This window comes from Oryctolagus cuniculus, chromosome 6 (assembly GCF_964237555.1).
Source record: "Oryctolagus cuniculus chromosome 6, mOryCun1.1, whole genome shotgun sequence".
NCBI lineage: Eukaryota > Metazoa > Chordata > Mammalia > Lagomorpha > Leporidae > Oryctolagus > Oryctolagus cuniculus.
In genome coordinates this window covers 130,673,877-130,695,562 of record NC_091437.1, presented here as the reverse complement: position 1 = coordinate 130,695,562, position 21,686 = coordinate 130,673,877, and the positions used below count along the sequence as shown (strand labels likewise).

General features: G+C 37.9%; 1 protein-coding gene and 1 long non-coding RNA gene across 3 annotated transcripts in view; both read right to left on the bottom strand.

The window, feature by feature from the left end:
* Positions 1-21,686, bottom strand: part of ZFPM2 (zinc finger protein, FOG family member 2) — a 507,451-nt gene that overhangs the window by 297,897 nt on the left and 187,868 nt on the right. The gene's annotated exons all lie outside the window — the stretch shown is intronic.
* LOC138849963 (uncharacterized) lies at positions 5,758-17,733 on the bottom strand. Its single transcript, XR_011389292.1, has 2 exons — positions 16,951-17,733; positions 5,758-16,467 (listed from the first exon to the last, which is right to left on the bottom strand). It is a non-coding gene; the product is annotated as an uncharacterized lncRNA (long non-coding RNA).

Genomic DNA, 21,686 nt, shown 5'->3' with positions numbered 1-21,686 from the left:
CTGAGGTACATAGTCTAACACTCTAAAACAAAACAAGTTTAAAAGTGGTTAAAAATTTTAAAAAATGGCATATTGAGTGTGAGTAGATAGATGTTCCCTGGGACTTCTGATCTTACTCCATGTTACTCATGGGATTAAACTAAACATAAGGTATAAACACAGTTCCTGGCACATAATACACACATATTTTTTATTTTCCTACTTAAACCTATTCCTCTGTCCCTTTAAAGAGAAAACAGAAAGTAGCATCATTGTTAAGCATTTCTAATAACCACAAGAAACATTTGCATGAGAAAAATATATTTACTAAGATCCTTTTATATCTTAGGTATACTCTCACTTGAGATTAATAAACAGTTCATTAACTTGGTGCAAATAGTTCAGCAGTTTTGGTAACTTTGCAAGTTTTTCTTATAATCAGAGTTCAGAGGATATTTGTTAAGGGCATGTACTTTTGCCCTTCAGCATTTACCTTCTAAGGATTCTGTTTCTTGAATTACTGAGGATGCTAGTATTATCTTTTGTCCTTCAAACATTCATTTACAGAGACATAAAGTGACTTATGCAAAACCTTAATATACTGTTTTTTTTTAAGATTTATTTATTTATTTGAAAGGCAGAGTTACAGACAGAGAGGGAGTAGGAGAAGGAGAGGGAGAGGGAGAGATAGAGAAAGAGGTCTTCCATCCACTGGTTCAGTCCCCAAATGGCTGCAATGGTAGGGGCTGGGCCAGACAGGAGCCAGGAACCAGGAGGTTCTTCCAGGTCTCCCAGGTGGGTGACAGGGGCCCAAGTACTTGGGCCATCTTCTGCTGATTTCCTAGGCACATAAGCAAGGAAACAGATGAGAAGCGGAGCAACTGGAACTTGAACTGGCATCCATACAGGATGCAGGAATTGCAGGTGGCAGCTCTACCTGCCATACCACTATGCCCCAATATACTATGACAGTAAGATGAAGGGTTAACTTCCTGTCATCTACTGAATGTTGACAAAGAGCCTTCCATGTGTAGGTCTTCTATGAAGCTCAGAGGTTAACACTCAGAAACAACAACAAAAAGCCATAGTCTCTGTGTTGCTGAGTTTTGAATTAGTGAAAATGACAAGAAATAATCAAAGACTCAGAGACATAAAATTGCAACTGTGACAAGTACTTCAAAGAAGTACACATTGGGAGGCTGAGATCCAATGGGATGCAGACACTTAGGGAGGTCAACAGAGGCTTCCCTAATGAGGTATGATTGAACTGAGGCTCAGAAAGTAGGTGTGAGGAGAGTGTGTTTTAGGCATAAGGAACAACATGTGTATGCAAGGAAAAGCAATGAATTTTTCAGTGAGTTTTTTTAAATAAGTTTTTTAATTTTTAATTTTTCTTTTTATTTGAAAGGCAGAGGTACACAGAGAGGAAGAGAGACAGAGAGAGAAAGATCTTCCATTTTCTGGTTCACTGCCCAAATGGCTGCAACGGCTAGGGCTGGATCAGGCCAAAGCCAGTAGTCTGGAGTTTCCTCAAGGTCTCCCACATGGGTGCAGGGGCCCGAGCATTTGTGTCATCTTTTGCTGCTTTCCCAGGGAGCTGGATCAGAAGCGGAGCAGCCAGGACTTGAACCAGTGCCCACACAGGATGTTAGTGTCACAGGTGGAGGCTTCACCCACTGTGTCACAAAGCTGGCCCCCACAGTCAGATTTCTCACAACCACCAACAGAGGTGGACAGAGACTGGAGACTAAGGAAATCATCTTCTATGTCCAGTCTGAATTTACTCTAGGCATCCACATAGTGGGGCTGCATGTGTGACTTGTACTATACAGAGAACATATGTAGGAAGCTATCATTAATCAACTGCAAACTTCTGTCAGAGAGTGAGTGGTATCTTCTAAGGACTGACTTTCTGATTTCAAGGTAAAAAATCATACTAATTCTACTAATTTCAAATCTTTGAGGGTATAATCAAGAAATCTGCACTTTCAACTAGTTCCCAAGGCAACTGTTATAATTTCTATAGATTGAGAGCTGCTGATTAAAGCAATGTTACTCTCTGAGGACAAGTATCTGTTCTACAATTAGAAAATAATTCAAATAAGTCAGTTTACACTTTAACCAAAATGTAGATAATTAGAAAATGCTTAAATATCATAATTAATGCTAGAGTCCATCCTTTGTAAGTAAAAACATGAATTTTTGGGATATAATTTCATAAATACTGCTTCATATATTCAAGGAAGGACACAGACATACAGAGGAAATATAAATATAGACCTTCGTCTTTCACAATAGTGCTCATAGCACTGAGTGAAGAAGGTTGCTGCCTGGAACAGAGGTCCCTTTATAAATTAATCTGCAGAGTCAAACAATGGTCCAGTTCTCTAGTTTGCCTCAGTCTACATTTATGCATTTAGGATACTATTAGATGTGGTAATGAACATGAGATCACATAGAAAAGGATTTTTCCCTCATGAACTCCTTATATAGACCTTAAAAAATAGGCATCGCTTAGGATCAGATACCCATTATCAATTTGGACAGAGAATGTCTGAACCACTATTATCTGCAAATGATTCATGAGTGCAGGTATTTCGCTACCTGAGAATTTTAGTGAAACCATAAATATAAGAAAAGACAGAAGCTGGAATTCATAAAGGGCCTTGAGAAATATCTAGGATAGAAAATTACGTCTAATCTAACGAAAAATGTAATTTTCCAAATATGACTTCCTTACTTCTATTACCAGAAGAGCATCTTTCTTATTTACCAGCTATTTTGCATGTTGGGCCCTCTATTCCGCAAGAGAAATCACAAAAGCTAACTCATCTGTTGAAACTCACTCATTGTGAAAGCAGTCTTTAACATGAATATAAATCATTGATCATGCAGAGTTAACAATTAAACTAGGAAAATAGTAACCTTGTAGAAATTCACAAAGTCATGATTTAAAACAATGCAATGTCTGCATTTAAAAGTGAAAAGGAAAAAAATATTAATAACATGCACATACACATATACTATATGTGTTGATATAAAAATCTCCAAGTGCTATCCTTTCTCCTAAAATTCTTAGAGAAAAATAGCACTATCAACTTAGAATAAACAATATTTTCCTCTTGGTTTTATCATATTCCATAAAAGATACAGCTATTTGACCAGCTAATTTACAGGAAAACAAATAATATACTCCTCTGATATTTATAAAGTTAATCATGCATATTAAGTGACCAAAAATTTTAAGGGCTTATTTTTTCTTTCTGCAATGCTTTTTGCAGGGAAAAGAACTTTTAACATAAATAAAGCTGCTGTAATTCCATCCCACTCAAGGGCCACTAAAAGCCAGTTAAAAGAAGAAATTTCTAACATGTCATTGGCTATTGATTTTATGTGGAAATAAATATCTAGTGACATAAAACGCAAACAAATTGAATTTTTTTGCACTATTACTACTGTATCCACTATTCATATAACATGTTCTATGTGTTAGACATGTTGCAGAGGAGAAAACTGAGACCCAAGGTAAACTAGCTGACAAGGGTCAAAGCTGAGATCTGTGTCCATGACTATTTGATTTCAACATCCATGCTCTTGACATGTACACTGTAATTTTTTCCAAAATAGCTCGATAATTTAGTCTAATACATGCCTTTCAAATTCTAAAGGTTATTTCAGGAATATACATTTGTGATACCTTTTGTGCACAAAGTCTACTCTTGAGTGCCATTATAACTGGTTTGCTTTTTTTTTTATTAATTACTGGTTGGGTCTGTACTAACCAAGTGATTCTGGTAATCAAGAGTATGAAGCAGTAGTAGCTAAAGTTTCAGCATATAATTTTCCGACCATAAAAGAAGGCCTTTTTTTTTTCCTCTAACAGAAATTACTAACTCATGCTGGATTATTTGACCTTTTGCTACTAAACTCTTATGGTTCAAAACAAAACTTAACATCTGATCAACAGAGTGAAGAGTTCAGGAAGCATCGACATTGAATATCTCCACCCATTTAACAAAGTTATCTAAAGAAAAAATAAAACAGACGTTCATGACCATCTTTGTCATAATTTGTGTTGGCTCTAGGTATAGAACTGCAAAACACACAGTTGTTTTTTTTTTTTTTTTTTTTTTACATAATGGGCAGGCTTATCAAAAGGTTTATCAAAATGATTTCTGGGTTAAGAAATCTGTCTATGAAATGGAACTGGGAAGAAAGGTGAGAACAGCAGCATCTAGCACAGTGAGAAGCTAGCAGAAAGCGCAAGCTGTGGCTAGAGTTGTGGCACAGCAGGTTAGGCTGCAACCCATATTGGAACTCTGATTCAAGTACCAGCTGCTCTGCTTCTCAACCAGATCCTGCTATTGCTTCTAGGAAAGCAGCAGAAGATGGCCCAAGAACTTGGCCTGCTGCCACCCACATGGAGATGTGGATGGAGCTCCTGGGTTCTTAGCTCTGTCCTGGTGCAGCCCTAGCTGTTGTGGTCATTTGGGGAGTTAGCCAGTGAATGGAAGATCTTTATCTCTCTCTGTTAGTCTGCCTTTCAAATAAAGAAAAAATATTTTTAAAGAGCCAGAAGTGGAAGCTGCAGAAGGGTGAGGGATTGTCAGCGGAGACCTGGAAAGTGTCAACAACAGAGCCCTCCCACATGCCCGGGCTGGCCACAATCAGCCAGTTTTGAAGACCATTCTCTGTCTTAGAAAGACTCAGTGGCTGTCCATGGACTGATCATTTCTGAACAATGTTGAGTGTGCTTGAATCTTGGTTCTTGCATTGCCTGCAGACCTGCTGCATTAAATACCAAATACAGGTGAAACTGACAGCAAACATGAATCTATGAGCAAAGGGAAGAGTTGCTAAGGTGGTGGATGTATTTTGGGGCCTTGTATTGTTAGAGATAATGCTTGTAGAAATTGAAGTGCTTAGCATTCCTGTTGCTTCCTGGGGTGAAGCCACCCATCTCCATGCCCCACAGCACTGACCCTCGAGAAAGAGTTCATTTTTTTTTTCCTAACTGGCCACTTGCCTAGTATACTGTCATTGGAGGTGGTGCTTTAAACAATTGTTGACTTGAATAATCAGTAAATTTTTATCAGTTCTTTTGTTGTCTCCTCCCCAGAGTCAGAAAGCAATTCCCATCACCTTAAATCATCATTTTATCAGACATCTTTACCGAGAATTGCAGATGGAGGGGGATCAGAAGCAAAAAGATAAAATACCTTTTGTATAAAGGTATTTACAATCAACCACTTTCCTGACTGAACCGAGTTTGCTATAATTCCATTATAGTGTATCTGCTATAGGATAAAATTCCAACTTGAAGCAACTCTTTGGAAACTAAAAAATGAAATAAAAAATATGCACAGTCCCCTGTTCCCATTCCTATAAAATGTCCAAATTACCCAGGCACAAGTAGTATTCCCCATCAATGTAGCTTCTTTTATTTTTGACAATAAATTGTTTAAAACTATTTTAAATCCTAGACTTCAAGAAGGGCAGAGAAGTGACTTGGTTTGTGAGTATTCTCCAGGACCACCTATTTGGACATGGAAGGCTATGTTCATAGCTTCAATTGTGGCAAATGTAAGAGGGTTAAGATCACATAAATGGTATGAGCAGCTCAATATTAAATGATGGGGAAAGCTGTAGGAGTTAACTAGAACTGATTAATCTCTGCTGCTGCTTTGGGATTGGCAGAAATAAGTGAGGTCACTAATACATATACATACATGGAATGTCTGGTTTATAAGTGACCATAAAGTATAAAAATACAGAATGGCTGGGGAACATATCTGCTATCTGTATGACTGCGCTACAGGCTAAACATTCTTATTTTTTTAAAACTACGTCCTATATGAAAAATGAATTCTTGTACTTTATATTCTGCATAAGAATTTACAAAAAATTACCATTTATTTCAGCAATGTACTCATACTAATATAAAGAAAATCTGCAAAACAATTCACACTTGGTACGTCTCTTCCTTAAATGACTCCTAGTTTAAAAAAATAATAAAAAGTGAGACGAGAACAGGAAAAAGGATAATGTAAAGTTCAGCCATCAAAAATGGCTTCATTAAGGTCCTTAATGAAGCACAGGGGAGCCATTTATTGACTTCTCAACTATTAAGATGGAACATTATTACTGCTTTAATAGTATTTCCATTTTCATTTAGGAAATAACTAATCAAGGGATCAATGTACCAAAGACTTTATTTTCTTTCCCTTGGGTCACTGCAAGTACATTTTTTAAAATGCAAAAAACGTAAGAGCAATTCCCCCTGGCACCATATCGCATGAACAATTTAAAGAAATAACAAGAAGGGTGAAAGGTCAACAGCTACCGATCTGAGCAGTGTTATAAAACAAATGGAACTCAGTAAGTGGGAAGTCTCCCTGCCTAGGAGAGGGAAGGGCTCCCTTCCATGGCTCCGAGAAGCTTCTCCTCCAAGGTATGCACGGTGCCTCCACCCTGACCTGCTGTCAACCCCTGAAACATTTCTATTTCTCAGACTCACTTAGAATGCAAACTACTGTTTTCCTGGTAGTTCTCACAGCTCTGCTTCCTTTGAGGTACAGATGTGTAGCCACAGAACCCAATCAGATAACACCTATTTACATATTTATAAAGTCTCCTGTAAAATCTCCTATCAATTGTTGCTGCTATATATAGGCCTTTCAAAGTATCTTGTGGGCCCAGCGCTCTACTGCACCGCTCCCTTCAGGAATCCTGATATATCGCATAATGTGATTTCAATGTAAATGGGGCCCATCACACAATCACACCACTTCACAAACTCTTTTCTGCTGGGGTAGCTTAAATCTAAACACACTCAAGCAGCTTGCTAGACTGGAGCAAGATTTCTTCCACATTAAAAAAAATTTTTTTTTCAAAAAAAAAAAAAAAATCCAAAACCCCAACACAACAATGCCAGGGGAAAAAAAAAATCTGAACGTTTTCTGCAGAAAGATGGGCCGTCTCCAAATCCTTGTGCCCTATCAGACAAATTAAAGTAAATCAAGCATGAAATGAAGCCGAAGAGCCCCGAGATAAGGCTCCTTTAAGTCGTTTACAGATTAGGATAGAAGAGGTGCATCTGGTGTCTGGCAGCGGAGGAGGCCAGTTTCTCAGCTCACAATAGCAGCCTGTGTATAGGATTACCTTACCTTGTCACTGACAAGGGAGGAGGCGCCTGCAAGATGTCTCTAACTAACTTCCTAATGTCCCCAGTGAAGGTCTCTTATTCAAGTATTAATTGTTACAACGAGAGAAATCATTTTGATAAAACAAAATAACCCCTCTCCTCACCCCAACCCTTTCCCTCCAACCCCCCCCCCCAAAAAAAAAAAAATCCCACAGACTGATTTATGAACTGGTCGGAAGCTGATAAACTGGGGAGGTTGGGGGCGGGGGTCTGCTACCAGCAGATGAGCCTCTTCTCTTATCAGTCAGGATTCTGCTGCTAGAGACAGAAGCTGATAAGTTTCCAACAGGAATTAGTGACACCGCCAGGAACCTGTGTTACTGGGTGGACTGGGCTCTTGCAGCTGCCAGAAGGACCTCTCCTGTTATCAGATGGGATTTTGCTGCTGTAAACGGCGAGGTATTCTCCAAGAGAAACTGGACACTCTCTCAAAATGCTATGTGATTAATGGTTCAACTATACTCGTAGGTGGGGGGGAAGATTTTCTTGGAAGCATCTGGAATTCTGCAGCTTCTCAGAGAAGACCTTTTCGTTCCTTGGCCGGCAGCCTGGAAACTCCCCCCTCTTTCCTTCCTTGACAAAGAACTTTTTCTTCTCCAATAAATTTTATTTATACCTTATTTCTATCTAAGGAAATCCTTAATTTTCCACCACCACAGAGAGACTACCATCAACCTAACCTACTCAACAGTTTCCAGTGCTTTCAAGAATCCATCCTAACTTCAGTTTTATGTTGAGATAGGGGTGGTGGTGATAGGGGAGAGCAGGCATGGTTACAGTTTTCTCTCATCAGTGGGTAGTGAACTCACTCCACAGGGCCACAGCAGACAGTTGTGCTTTGACTGGCCAGTTTTGTACACTGTTGCCAAACCACTGGAGATCCAGGCTGAGTAAAATTCCTTGAGGCATTAGGCAGCACTGTCTAATCCAACAGAAGTCACTTTATTGTGTCCAACAGGGTGTAACCTCTGTGTTTTCCTTTATGGGTCATGATGTGTTGCTGCTTGTATTTTCACATTTCAGCTTCAGATGCAACAGTTTGAAACCGGAAATATCACGAAAAATCATGACAAACAAATTGAGGTTCCACTGGATTCAGTGTCTCCAAAATCAGTGGGTTGGTTAAATACACATTCTAGACTTGTAACAATACCCCATGTTCCTTCCCTCTATGTGGGACTGCCTACCTAATTTCTTCATCTTTAGTTAACAGGACTCATAAGGATGTTCTCCAGTTGCCAGATAATGCACACAGGCTTTCATTCTCAACCTGAGGTTACTCATGGTCCATGATTAGTATGGTCTGTAGTACTTTGGGCAACACGTGACACATTTTAAAACATGGATACTATTGCAGGAAGATGTGTCTTTGTCTTAACCATACTTGGGATCATTAGGTTAAAATGATACAATCATCTTATCAGTAAAACATTTGCTTGAATGAACTTTAAACTTTTTGATGGTCTGTCACTCAAGGATCCTTCTATTCTGTGTACCTTTCCCAAATCACCAGCGTACTTTCACTTTCTTTAATTCTTAAATATTGGCACAAAGATAACTATATGGATCTTTTACAAAAAATATTTATTATTATGCAATAAATAAATTTTAAAAGTAAAGTACATGCAATTTAATGGTATTCCTAATCATGTTTCCATTTAAACATCAATATACAATAGTGGAATTTCCAAAGGAAGGTATCTTTCTGAGACACTCAGAAGCTGAAAAAGTAAAAATTTGAAATATAAGGCAATTTTATTCTACTTCCTAATGGAGAATGTTTAGAATCCAATGTCCTAAAACACTTGAAAAATAACTCCTAATAGTAAACTCCGTGTGTGAATATAGTTGAAAACCTGATGGAACGCACATGTTCCAAACATTTATGAATACATCTGTAATTATTTTCAGTGGAGCAGGTGAAGGATAATCCTGTTCTCGGCACAGAATTGATATATTTACAAATCTGTGACCAAATGATGATATCTAACAAGTGCTCACTGCTCGCTGCTCCAAAATAATAAACTATCTTAAATTATGCCAAAAAAGATAAGAGACATGCTTTATTTCCCCATTTATTAATACTGTGAGGAGGCAGCATTTATTCATGATATTTACAGTACTTCTTTACATTTGACTTTGGGGAAGGCACTCTTCTTTTTTGCTTTTTCATTGTGTTTTATTTGGAAACGGTTTTATTCCTGCTTTTAAAAATATCATTCCATTAAAAAAGAGTTACAATATGTTTTTCCCCCATAACATGTTTCTGTCAAAAGCAGGATAAAATATACTCTATACATTTTATGTCATATTTTACTATTGTTAGAATGTGAAACTTTAAAATTTCTTTATACGTTATGCATAAAATAGATACATGAAATGCTATTGCCTTTTGTGTATACAACAGTTATATATCTATATCACTGATTACTACTGATTCATCACTAGTTAGTCTTAACCAATTTTTTTTTTTTTTTTACAGGCAGAGTGGACAGTGAGAGAGAGAGACAGAGAGAAAGGTCTTCCTTTACCGTTGGTTCACCCTCCAATGGCCACCAAGGCCGGCGCACTGCGGCCAGCACACCGTGTTGATCTGAAGGCAGAAGCCAGGTGCTTATCCTGGTCTCCCATGGGGTACAGGGCCCAAGCACTTGGGCCATCCTTCACTGCACTCCCTGGCCATAGCAGAGAGCTGGCCTGGAAGAGGGGCAACCAGGACAGAATCCGGCACCCCGACTGGGACTAGAACCTGGTGTGCCGGCAAGGCGGAGGATTAGCCTATTGAGCCGCGGCGCCGGCCTTTAACCAATTTTCTTAAAGGTCTAGTAATGATATCTGCAGTGTTGCAGAACACTTGCATCTTTCTTTCTTGCACTGTGTTCAGTAAGCCAATATGGTATTTACTAACTCTAGAAATAGTAAAAACCAAATATTATATTTTGATTTTACTGACTTCACTAGAATATTACTGTGGTGGCAGGGGAGGTATGTGTAAATATGCATTTTCTGATTTGGGAACTATTTATTTTAGATCTTTAATAAAAGCCTAAGATAAAAGTTATTTTGGGTTTTTATCTATGTGTTGAATGAATGGAAAAGTAAACCAAATGGCCGGTGCACTCAGAATGTGCTGGGTGTGTGTTTCTTTAGGCCTAAATCAATCTGACAGAAAGGTGTACTTACCAAACTTTCTGTTGCTGACTATTTTAACAAAGAGCTGTTCAAACTACTGTTGACTGCTAGCAGTTACCATTTACAGAGGATCTACTGAAAGTGTGTTTTATATGGAAGATTTGCTATTTCTTAAATATCCTGCATCTTCTAATTCTCACAATAGTAAATGTTGCAATAGAAATACAATTAAATTCATTTTATACTGAAAAATCGTAAGTAATGATTGTGAATGAGGATTCACCTTCGTGAACTTTCCTATGCACCTTATAGCCTTAGGCTCTTGATACCCATGAGAGACTGACATTTCAACATATGGCCACATATGTTAGTTTCAAGACAATAACTGATAATCAGTTACTGTAATAGTTTTTTTTTCTTTTTGCAATATAAGATAATATAATTTACCAATTGGAAAATATTTTTCCACAATAATTTATTTAAATGCTATTAATTTGTTCTCTGTTCATTTTGCTATTCACTATAAACTGAAGTAAATTTAATAAAGATTAGGATTCAGCAAGGTGTTAACTACAAAGCTCTCCTTCTAATTAGAAAGCATTATAATATGGTGTTATAGCAACGCAGCCAAACATACATGCTAATTCCTATATATACTCTATGTAAGTCCTAAAGTAATCACTCACCTCGCATTGCCACAACAACCCTCATTTCAGCATGTACGATCAGCATTTATTGAACTTAAAACAAAGCTTCTGTTCAGGTCAGGAGCTCAAAATACAAAATAGGCAGAAAACTAAAAAGCATTATGTTCCTGCTTTCTTTAATGGCATCCAATTTAAGAACCCTCTTGATGTTCTGATGCCATCAGTTTTGTGATTTTTTTTTTTTTTCAAAGAACTTCTTAAATTCAGGAAGTGTTATTTTTCTACACATCGCTAGGAAGTTCCAAATTATGTGAGGGGAAATAAAGCCAAAGTCTGTCACACTTGTTAATAGTGATGGCGGCATTTGTCTATCTTAAAACCTTTTCCACTTCTCTGTTCTTGCTGCTGCTTATCAACTCTCAGTCAACCATACTCACTGAGCAATCTTGAGTTCCCCTAGACTAAATAAAGACAAGATGATAATATCCTCTTCTGTCTTCCTGTGTGCAATTAGGAGGGATGAAATGGGCAGTGCTCTTGGCAGCAACGTTCAGGGAGTTGTGGAAGAAAAATGTTTAAGAACCACTCCCTTGGATTTAATCCGAGAGGAGTTATCTCTAAGAAAGCCCTGCTCGTTACTTCTTGAGAATCCACAGAATACAAATGTTTTAAAAATAAGGGCAGCTCCAACCAGCTCTCTGCAGGAGAATGTTATTCATGAAATCATGGGCTCCAAATGATGCCACAAAGCAAGATAAATACCCAGCAGAGACTGCTGGGAGTAAGAAGCCTCAAAGTTCAACTACTGTGAACCAAGGAATCAAGTTCATCATTCAATCACTTCAAATTTCTCTAGATCTTCATTAATGCGGTTCTCCTAAAATATGGCCCTCCACTGCATACTTTTCCTGCTCAAATATGTCAATGGTTTCAAATGGGGCATTATAAAATAAAAACAAATAGTGCCTTCCTTGAAGGGTGCTTGTCATTGTTCAGCGAAACTGTGTGTGAATTCATATTATTTTTCATTATATCCATTCTAAATACAAAGTGAGCAAGTCAAGCTTTCACGACACACCCCTGTTCATTCATTAATAATATTATCACATGACCCTGTTCACTGATAGGCAAGTATGGCTCACTGATATTTTGGAGCCTGTTCCCAGTGTGTAAAGCCAGGCCAGTCTCTACTCCTATCTTTTATCTGTCTCATTCCCATGGACTTTATCTTGTTTTTTCCATAGTCTATTTTCCTAAAATGTCAAAATTGTTTGGAAATGTTCTTCTTATCCACAAAGTTAACAATTTTATTATTGCTCTCCATCATATGATCTGTAAGCTTAATATTCTCAAATCTATGATCTAGGTCAGGATAAAGGTGCTCTACTTTGTTATTTCTGGATTGTTATATGTCAACATTCTTTCCTGAATGATATAAAAGCTCTCTTCCAGCTGCCCCCATTGTGTGGGGTTTCTGTAGAGTTTAAGAAGATAATTTATTCCCGGTGAGGTCATCATCAGAGTACCAACAGTCACTTAATATCACTTACACATCTTGGAACAATAGCTATGACTGAAGAATAACTGGGAAAACTGATCACTTCATTTGCCTGTTATTCATTCATTCTCTGGACTGTCTTCTTGTAGAGATGCCCATAAGATAGAATAGACTGATAAATAGCTAAATATTTCCCTAAAGTTGGGCTCTATCTTTTTAGCATAAAAGGGATTTGGTCCATCAACCTGCCTCTCTGCCAGTCCAATTCCATTTTCACAAAAGGAAACATGTCTTATTAATGATGCCAACCTACTCATATCCAACCAGTATGGCCCCTATACTTGATGACCAGAAGCTGATAAGTAGCCTTGGAGTATGACTCCTCAGACAACTGTGCACTCACCTAACCAAAGTATGGTCCAGACCGTATCTCCTTGCTTGTTGATGAGAATGTCATGTGGAGAGGAATCAAAAGCGTTACTGAAGTCTGGATAGATTACATCTATTACTTTGCCCTTATCTACATGGCCTGTCACTCTATCATAGAAGGAAATTAAATTGGCCTGGCACAATTTGCTCTTCACAAAACCATGTTGGTTGCTACCCTCTAACTTTTCCTCTTCTAGATGATTGCAAATTGATTGTGTGACGATTTGCTCCAGTATCTACCTTGGTATCAAAGTTAAGCTGACTGGTTTATAATTACCAGGAACGTACTTTTTTTCTTTTTATTTCCTTTTTTAGGGATAGTCACTACTTTCCTCATAAATGGTGACTGTTTTCCTGCCCTCTTTATGTTCTCCCAGATGAGAATTAGTAACTCTTTAATTTCAATTTATTATCTGCAGCAATTACATATTTTCAATGCGTATATTTTGATTGCACCTAGTTTAATTCTCACTTCTAATCTTTCCTTGCATACTTTCAAAATGTGTATAATTTTTTATAAACCAAATCAATATAGAAATTATTAACATAAAGCTTAAAAAGCATAAAACTCAAAAGAATTTTCTAAGTCAATACATCATCCTATCTTGTTATATTGCTACCTCTTTTGGGGTTATTTCTTACTTTAAGTTGAAAAATTAATTTGTACTTTTGCTATCAGTATCCATCTTAAATTTTAATTCCATGTCATCCTATACATTCTCAATATAAGTAAAAATGCAGATATTTCATCTGTAGTAAAAATTGATACAAAATTTAATAAATGATATTTAACCAAGAACAAATGTGATAAATAAAAATTTATGTTCTTAATTTTAGCTGATTAACATGTTTGAAAATTTCAAAAGATGTAGGAGAAATATTCTTGATAATATAGTGTACTCTGGTAAACAACAGAGAAGTATCTTGAAGAGAAGTCAATTTAGAAAGCTATCACTAAATATTAAGAAAAGATGGTGGATAGAATGAAATTAAATAAACAACAAAGTTTAATATAAAAAGTAGAATAATAATTCCGTATTAAAGGATACACTAGAAGTCAATGAAACTGATGGTAAAGTTCATACTCATTCCACTCTATGTAAAATCAGACATAGAGGGCACTTTGTTCTCTCTTACCAGTAAGTAAAACAATGGTATCTTATTACCTACGTCTTACAAAGTCCATTATTTAAGTATATAAAAACTTAATAAAAGTAAAACATTTTTATGAAGCTTACATAAGTCATTTTACTGCTGACAACGTAGAGTACAATTATGAATGCTTAGAAGAAAGTAAATTCATGTTATTTGAACTCCTCTTAAAAAAAAAAAAAAAACATTGCCTGTACCAGAATACCTTTTGATTGAAATAGGAAAAACTCTCACAATTACAAACTACAATTTTACCATAATAGTCTTTATGAGGCCAGGTTTGGTAATTTGTATCAATGAATTAGTTTCTCTGAAATTGCTGTTAATTATTTTCTTGAAGCCATTCTATAAGAAAACAGATGCTTAACCAATTTCAATTAAATCTTTAATGTTTATTTTTTCAATTTTATCAACCTTTATAGTCTTTATAATCCTTTGCTACATATATATATTTACCTTAGCTTTTATTGGTATCAGGATACCTACATAGGAATTCTGAGGAATATTTTAATTCAAACACATGTAGCAAATACTCATACTTTATTAATGCAAACAATGGTGTGGGCTATTGTAATACAGAAAATAATTTTAAAATAACCTATGTTTATGTTTAGATGGAATTTTTGTGCTTATAGTATTTAATTCAATACTATAAAATTAAGTTTGTATTCTATTTCTTGAAGAATCCATATATTATACTTTTTAAAACATGAAGTCCCATTTTTTTGTTCTTACTATATTTCAGAAATAAAATCTCAATATAGTTGTTTACTTTTAACAGCTATAAAAATTCTTCATAAGAAATGTTACTGTTTTAAGAAAAAAATGTAAGTTATATACAGTAGGGATATGAGCCAGAAATGACACTTCATTTAATTGTAAATATAAAAATGTCATGTACTTACATTATTTAGAATAATTTCTTAAGTGTTTGGTTTATGCTGACATTCAACCAGTCTATGTTTATTCTCAAATTTGAGCAGGATACTTCCCTATCTTATGTTTAAAAGGAGTATTTTATCAATAATTTCTAGTCATACTGACACTTAGCATGCTATTCAGCAGGCCAAATATGCTATTTGTTGGGTTCATAAAGGGAAATATAAGAAGAAATTCATCAAATTATCTCAATTGTAAATTCATAGTCTATCAACAATTCTGAAAAGTTAACCCATAACGTATACAAAAGAGCCTATAAAAATTAAGTGTGCAATGGAAAGACTTAGACAATCATTAAATGTATTCTTCTCTGTAATAATGGAGGCAATAGCCATTTCATTGAAAGGCATGACAAAATGTATCCAAGACCATTTGATGCCTTAGAATTGCAAATGATTACACTTTTTACTCAACTTGTAAAATTTCCATGTAAGAAGCATGTCATGATCTCTGTGACTTACTCGTGTAATTGCAAATTGAGCATCTGTAATGTTCCTGCTCAAACTCCTCCCAATGCTACCTTTCCCTTACAAAATGCGTGTTCTTTCTGCTTGTATAACTGCCATATGTGAACAGTCCTGAGTCCATGCTGGACAAACCAGTTTGAGATAGAAATATGGCAGCTGCCAGACAATGAGAAGAGTTGAGAAAAATGAGTGCTTCAGAATAAAATCTGAGCTTATAGAGTATCCATCTGTGATATATAAAAGGAGGAAAGAAGTGGAGTGGGAACATCTAGGGAATTCTATCATGGATCCGTTCTCCTTCCTCATCATCAGATATCTTTTATATCAATCCATGACACTGCCTGAAATCCCACCAACCATGAGTTCATTCTGATGAACTCTTAGTAAAAGTAAAGTGTTGGAGGGTGAGAGGGTGAATGTCAGTTATTTCACCTTTACCCATTCTCCTTCCTAGAATCTAGCAGAGACGCACTACACCGAAGTCAAGTCCTCTGATTTGTGGTTTCTATGCAACAGGCTGTTCTTGTGGGCAGGAAGGAAGAGGGCTGAGGGTAGGGAACACCATCAGAGAGAAGAGGGAAGAACACAAGAGGAGACAGACTGTGCTAAAGCAAACCATGCTCATTTAAATTTTTCCAGGGTTTGCCGACATGAACAGCAGTGGGGAGCAATCTCTTCTCCTACACTTCATATTCCATGTTTAAAATCTTGTTACACAGCCTGATCTCTTCATGAATCCAGAAATTAGGTTATTTTTAAAATATTTTTATTTATTTGACAAGTAGAGTTACAGACCGTGAGAAAGAGAGACAGAGAGAAAGGTCTTTCTTCCATTGGTTCATTCTCCAAATGGCCGAGACAACTGGAGCTACGCCAATCCGAAGTCAGGAGCCAGGTGCCTCCTCCCAGTCTCCCGTGTGGGTGCAGGGGACCAAGCACTTGGGCCATAATCCACTGCCTTCCCAGGCCACAGCAGAGGGCTGGACTGGAAGAGGAGCAACCAGGACTAAAACCTGGCACCTGTGGGGAGCAACTCGGACTAGACTAAGTTACTGGAATTAAGACTTATTCTATGCATCTGCTCTCCCACAATATGGCGCCGGGAGAGGAGAAAACAGCTTCTACACAGCTGCCTCCAGTTCAGCCAATAAACTGTAGGACTTGCTCCTGATTGGAGGAGAGCAGCGTACTCGGTGTGTGGGCAGCCGAGTTGGGATTGGCGGAGGAGGACTATAAAGGAGGAGAGAGACGGCATGCACCAGGAACATCTAAGAGGAACATCTAAGGGGAACACCTGTGCAGCCCCCGAGAGAGCCAGCCGGCGGTGTGCCGCTCCCCTGCGGAAGTGGGGAAAGTGGCCAGGGGGAACCGCCCTTCCACGGAGGTGGAAGGGACAGTAGCCAACCCGGGAAGAACCAGCAGCAAACCGGGGAGGGCCGAGCAGACAAAAGAACAGCACAGGGTCCTGTGTCGTTCCTCCACGAAGAGGGGGAGCGACAGCACCCATATGGGATGCCGGCGCAACAGGCGAAGGATTAACCTAGTGTGCCACGGTACTGGCCCCCCAGTTGTATTTTTATTACTATAATTCAGCTACCCCTTTCTATCACATGAACTACTACAAAGTATTCATGTAAAAATAGAATTAAAAGATGATTTTACTGTGGTTTAAAATTTTTAAAATCCAAACAGAGCATTTTCAGAACATAAATTTTCCATGAACTTGTTCAAGACCTCTCACATCAGTGGACTCATCTCAATGGCTCCCCATCACTTGCTGATTAGGTTTACATTTGTTTGCATAGCGTTCAAGGCACTTATTCAAGGCAGCATATCTCTCCAGCCTCATGGGCCACGCTCCCACCCAAATATCACCAGAACTGAACTCTGCATAGGCTTCCAAACAATGTACTTTCTTAAAACTCCATGCCTTTACATATGCTCTTCCCTCTCCCTCTCTCCTTCATGCAATTACTCCTTTTTTTTCCAGGGAATCAACGGGCTGAGAACCAAATGCTTAGGATACAAAAATAAAAACAGAGGAGCTTAACAGTAAAAATAGGGCCGGCGCCGCAGCTCACTAGGCTAATCCTCCGCCTTGCAGCTCCGGCACACAGGGTTCTAGTCCCGGTCGGGGTGCCAGATTCTGTCCTGGTTGCCCCTCTTCCAGGCCAGCTCTCTGCTATGGCCCGGGAGTGCAGTGGAGGATGGCCCAAGTGCTTGGGCCCTGCACCCCACGGGAGACCAGGAGAAGCACCTGGCTCCTGCCTTTGGATCAGTGCGGTGCGCCCGCTGCAGCGCACCGGCCGCGGCGCGCAGGCTGCGGCGGCCATTGGAGGGTGAACCAACAGCAAAGGAAGACCTTTCTCTCTGTCTCTCTCTCTCTCACTGTCCACTCTGCCTTTCCAAAAAAAGAAAAAAAACAGTAAAAATACTCTTCAAACAGTACTTTCTACTTTGTGTATCTGTGTGGGTGCAAACTGTGGAGATCTTTACTTAGTATAGAGTTCATCTTTTGTATATAAAGGTAATTAAAAATGAATTTTAATGAAGAATGGGATGGGAGAGGGAGTAAGAGATGGGATGGTTTGCAGGTGGGAGGGTGGTTATGGGGAGAAGAACTGCTATAATCAAAAAGTTGTACTTTCGAAGGCTATATTTATTAAATAAAAGTTTCCTATACAAAATAGAGGAGCTTAGTCTGAAGACAAAGGGAGACGTCCACTTGTATGCAAAGAAACCAGAAAATAGTAATTGCTAAACTGGAAACTGTACAAATTTTACAGTGTGTAAGAGGGTTCTAGGTCTTTTCCAAGAAAGCACTTCTGCTTTTCTTAGACAAAACAAGAGCACTTGGCAGGACAGCAGCCACTTTATAGTTAATTAATAAACACACATGTAAGGAAGCAGAAATTCTTCTAACAATGCTCTTTACATATAGCCAATTTTTCTCTCACAAAAAATTCCTATGATACAGATTATATCCATGTTTCAGTGTATAGGTAGATAATATTTTAAATTATTTTATTGTTTAAAATTATGTTCACATTGAAAGTGCTAATATTATTCCCTCAGTATTCCAGTACGATTGTGAAATAGAGACTATAATGGTCGCTCAATTTCCTAGCCATGTTTCTACTCCAACCATGCTCTTTTCAATGACTGCTCTAGCCAGCACCCTGGCTCAATAGGCTAATCCTCCGCCTGTGGTGCCGGCACACTGGGTTCTAGTCCTGGTCAGGGAGCCTGATTCTGTCCTGGTTACTCTTCTTCCAGTCCAGCTCTCTGCTGTGGCCCAGGAGGGCAGTGGAGGATGGCCCAAGTGCTTGGGCCCTGCACCCCCACGGGAGACCAGGAGAAACACCTGGCTCCTGCCTTCGGATCAGTGCGGTGCGCACGCTGCAACGTGCCAGCCACAGCGGCCATTGCGGGGTGAACCAACGGAAGAGGAAGCTTTTCTCTCTGTCTCTCTCTCTTACTGTCCACTCTGCCTGTCAAAAAAATAAATTAATTAATTAAAAAATAAAATAAAAAATTATCACAATGTATCATCCTTGGGTTCTTCTTTAAAGACAATGAAGTTTCAAAAAAAAAAAAAAAGAAAGAAGGTGGAGGAAGGAAGGGAAAAGAGAAAGGGAAGGGGAAAAAAGCAAAATCACCTTCAAGAAGCAATAACAACGAAGAGCCCTTTTTAGACCATTGAGGAACAGTCCTCTCAGTTTTTTTTATTCCATTCTTTCTTTGTTTCTATCTGTTACTTTTTCTTTCGTGGACCAAACAGGAGACGAAGGAGGAAGGGGGCAGAGTGGGTGAGTAGGCGGGTGTGGTGGGAAGAAGTACTATATTCCTAATGTTGTATTTATGAGATACATAGAAATAAAAATAATAATAAAAATAAATGTTAAAATATCTCATCAATAACTCAACATGCAGTTTTTGGTTCCCTGCTACATTATTTGATTCTTAAGGTGAGTTCAAGCGACTCACCAACACCAATGCTTTGACAAATATGATGTAATAAAGATAGCTTTACAACAGCATAAAACAAACATAAGTCCAATAACTGATATACAGAAAAATGAGTTGGATTTTACATTAAAAGTCTGGCAAAGTATTAACTATCATTAAAAAAAAGCAGCAGCAGTCCACCACACATGCAATCATGATTTTTATAAACATGTTTCACAGCCTATCTTCCAGTTATGGAACAGAAATACTGTAGATTCTCTCAGAAAAATAAGCATAGATGTCTGGTACTTCCAACATTAAACATTCTTTTGTTTCCAGTAACAATGTAGTCCATGAATTGCCAAAAATGTAATACAACAAGTTCTTCGAACAATTTCCTTCTTATTTATAATACCTTATTCCTAATCACTGTCCTTCAAGAAAGTTAGTATTAACTAGTTCACAAGTGTTAAACATCTTCTCCTAGCCCATACTATATCATTTCTACTCTGATATTTGTGATCCAATGATTCTGTGAACTGGATTTCCTTGAAATGTAATCCCACATTATAATTTTAGGAAATGCATTGCATGGAGTTATTACTTTTGAAAATAGTTCTCCTTCCCACAAAAAAAACTTTTCGACTTTTACAAAATATGTCTCTTTCTTCAATTAATTTTACATTAAATTGTTGTAATCTACTCATTGTATGAGCTCAATAAATATTTATTAAAGAGGAAAATAAGTCTCATTAATAGGAAGGGTTCAAGCGAAAGACAAGAGCAAAAGCTGCATTTTATGGAACTTAATTTCTTTGAAGTAACACATGTGCCTGGAATCTACAGTGACACTAAAAACAATACCTGGGACTGTTCAGATATGGTTATATTCATAGGTGCACAGTTGTACATGTAACTGCCATGTAAATGGAAGATATATGCATGAATGCAGACGTAGGAAGATGAAATGATTCTGAAAGGAAGAAAGAAGTGGCAAATTAGATAAGGTATCAATGTTTCCTGGGCAAATATTGCTCTTTTCTTTCCAACACCATGTGCACATGCAGTTCAGAGAGCTGGACATAGGATACGTGGTTGTTCCCTATTCCTATGTACACCATGAAGAATTCAAAATGTACCCCGGACAAATGAAACTCAATACAGCTACCCATGAGAAGAGATACTGACAAGGAAACCATGTACTGCCAAAATCACTTGCTCTCAAAATATTACCGGCACCGTGGCTCAATAGGCTAATCCTCCATCTGCTGCACTGGCACACCGGGTTCTAGTCCCAGTTGGGGCGCCGGATTCTGTCCCGGTTGCTTCTCTTCCAGTCCAGCTCTCTGCTGTGGCCTGGGAGTGCAGTGGAGGATGGCTCAAGTCCTTGGGCCCTGCACTCACATGGGAGACCAGGATAAGTACCTGGCTCCTGGTTTGGGATCAGTGCGGTGTGCTGGCCGCAGCATGCCGGCCGCAGCGGCCATTGGGGGGTGAACCAACGGAAGGAAGACCTTTCTCTCTGTCTCTCTCTCTCTCACTGTCCACTCTACCTGTCAAAAAAAAAATGACTGCTCTGTCTGTCATTATATTGCTATCTTTATAAATTTTTCTGTTTTATCATTCAAGCTATCTAAGTGATACAAAATATTCTATAATTACAAACTATTAAGAGAATTCCTAATGTGTATTAATTTTTTCAATGTGAATACAATACGGACTTGAAGAGGCCCAAATTAAATTTGGTATGCTTTGATAAAATAATGGCGAGGGATTCCATTTTTTCTTTATTAACATTTGTTTAAAATATAGCTACATGATACTAAATACTTAATATTTAACCTTTATTCATTTATTCTAATTTTATCCAAAAACAAATCCATTTGCTAACTGTTGACATCACTCTTGAACATTATGCAGCATTAGTTCCGATATCAGGATGTTTTAAAAGCCAGTCCAAGTAAACTACAGTCACCTTAAATGCAATGCTTGTCCTGCAAATATAACTTTAGCAAAGGATCAAGTTTAACATCACCATAAATAAGATATATGAATATTATGTGCCACCTGAGAAATTCCTTGACAAAGGCAGAAGATCATTTTCATGTTTTCCTTGCCTACAACACATAACTTCAACTGAATCATGAGTAAACATTAGACACACCAAGGTTTGGACACATTCTATAGCATTACTAAGCACTACTCTACAAAAATGTCATGAAGGACAAGGAAAGACTGAGAAACTATTGCTAACAGGAGTAAGGAGATATAAAATCTACGTGCAATTTGGA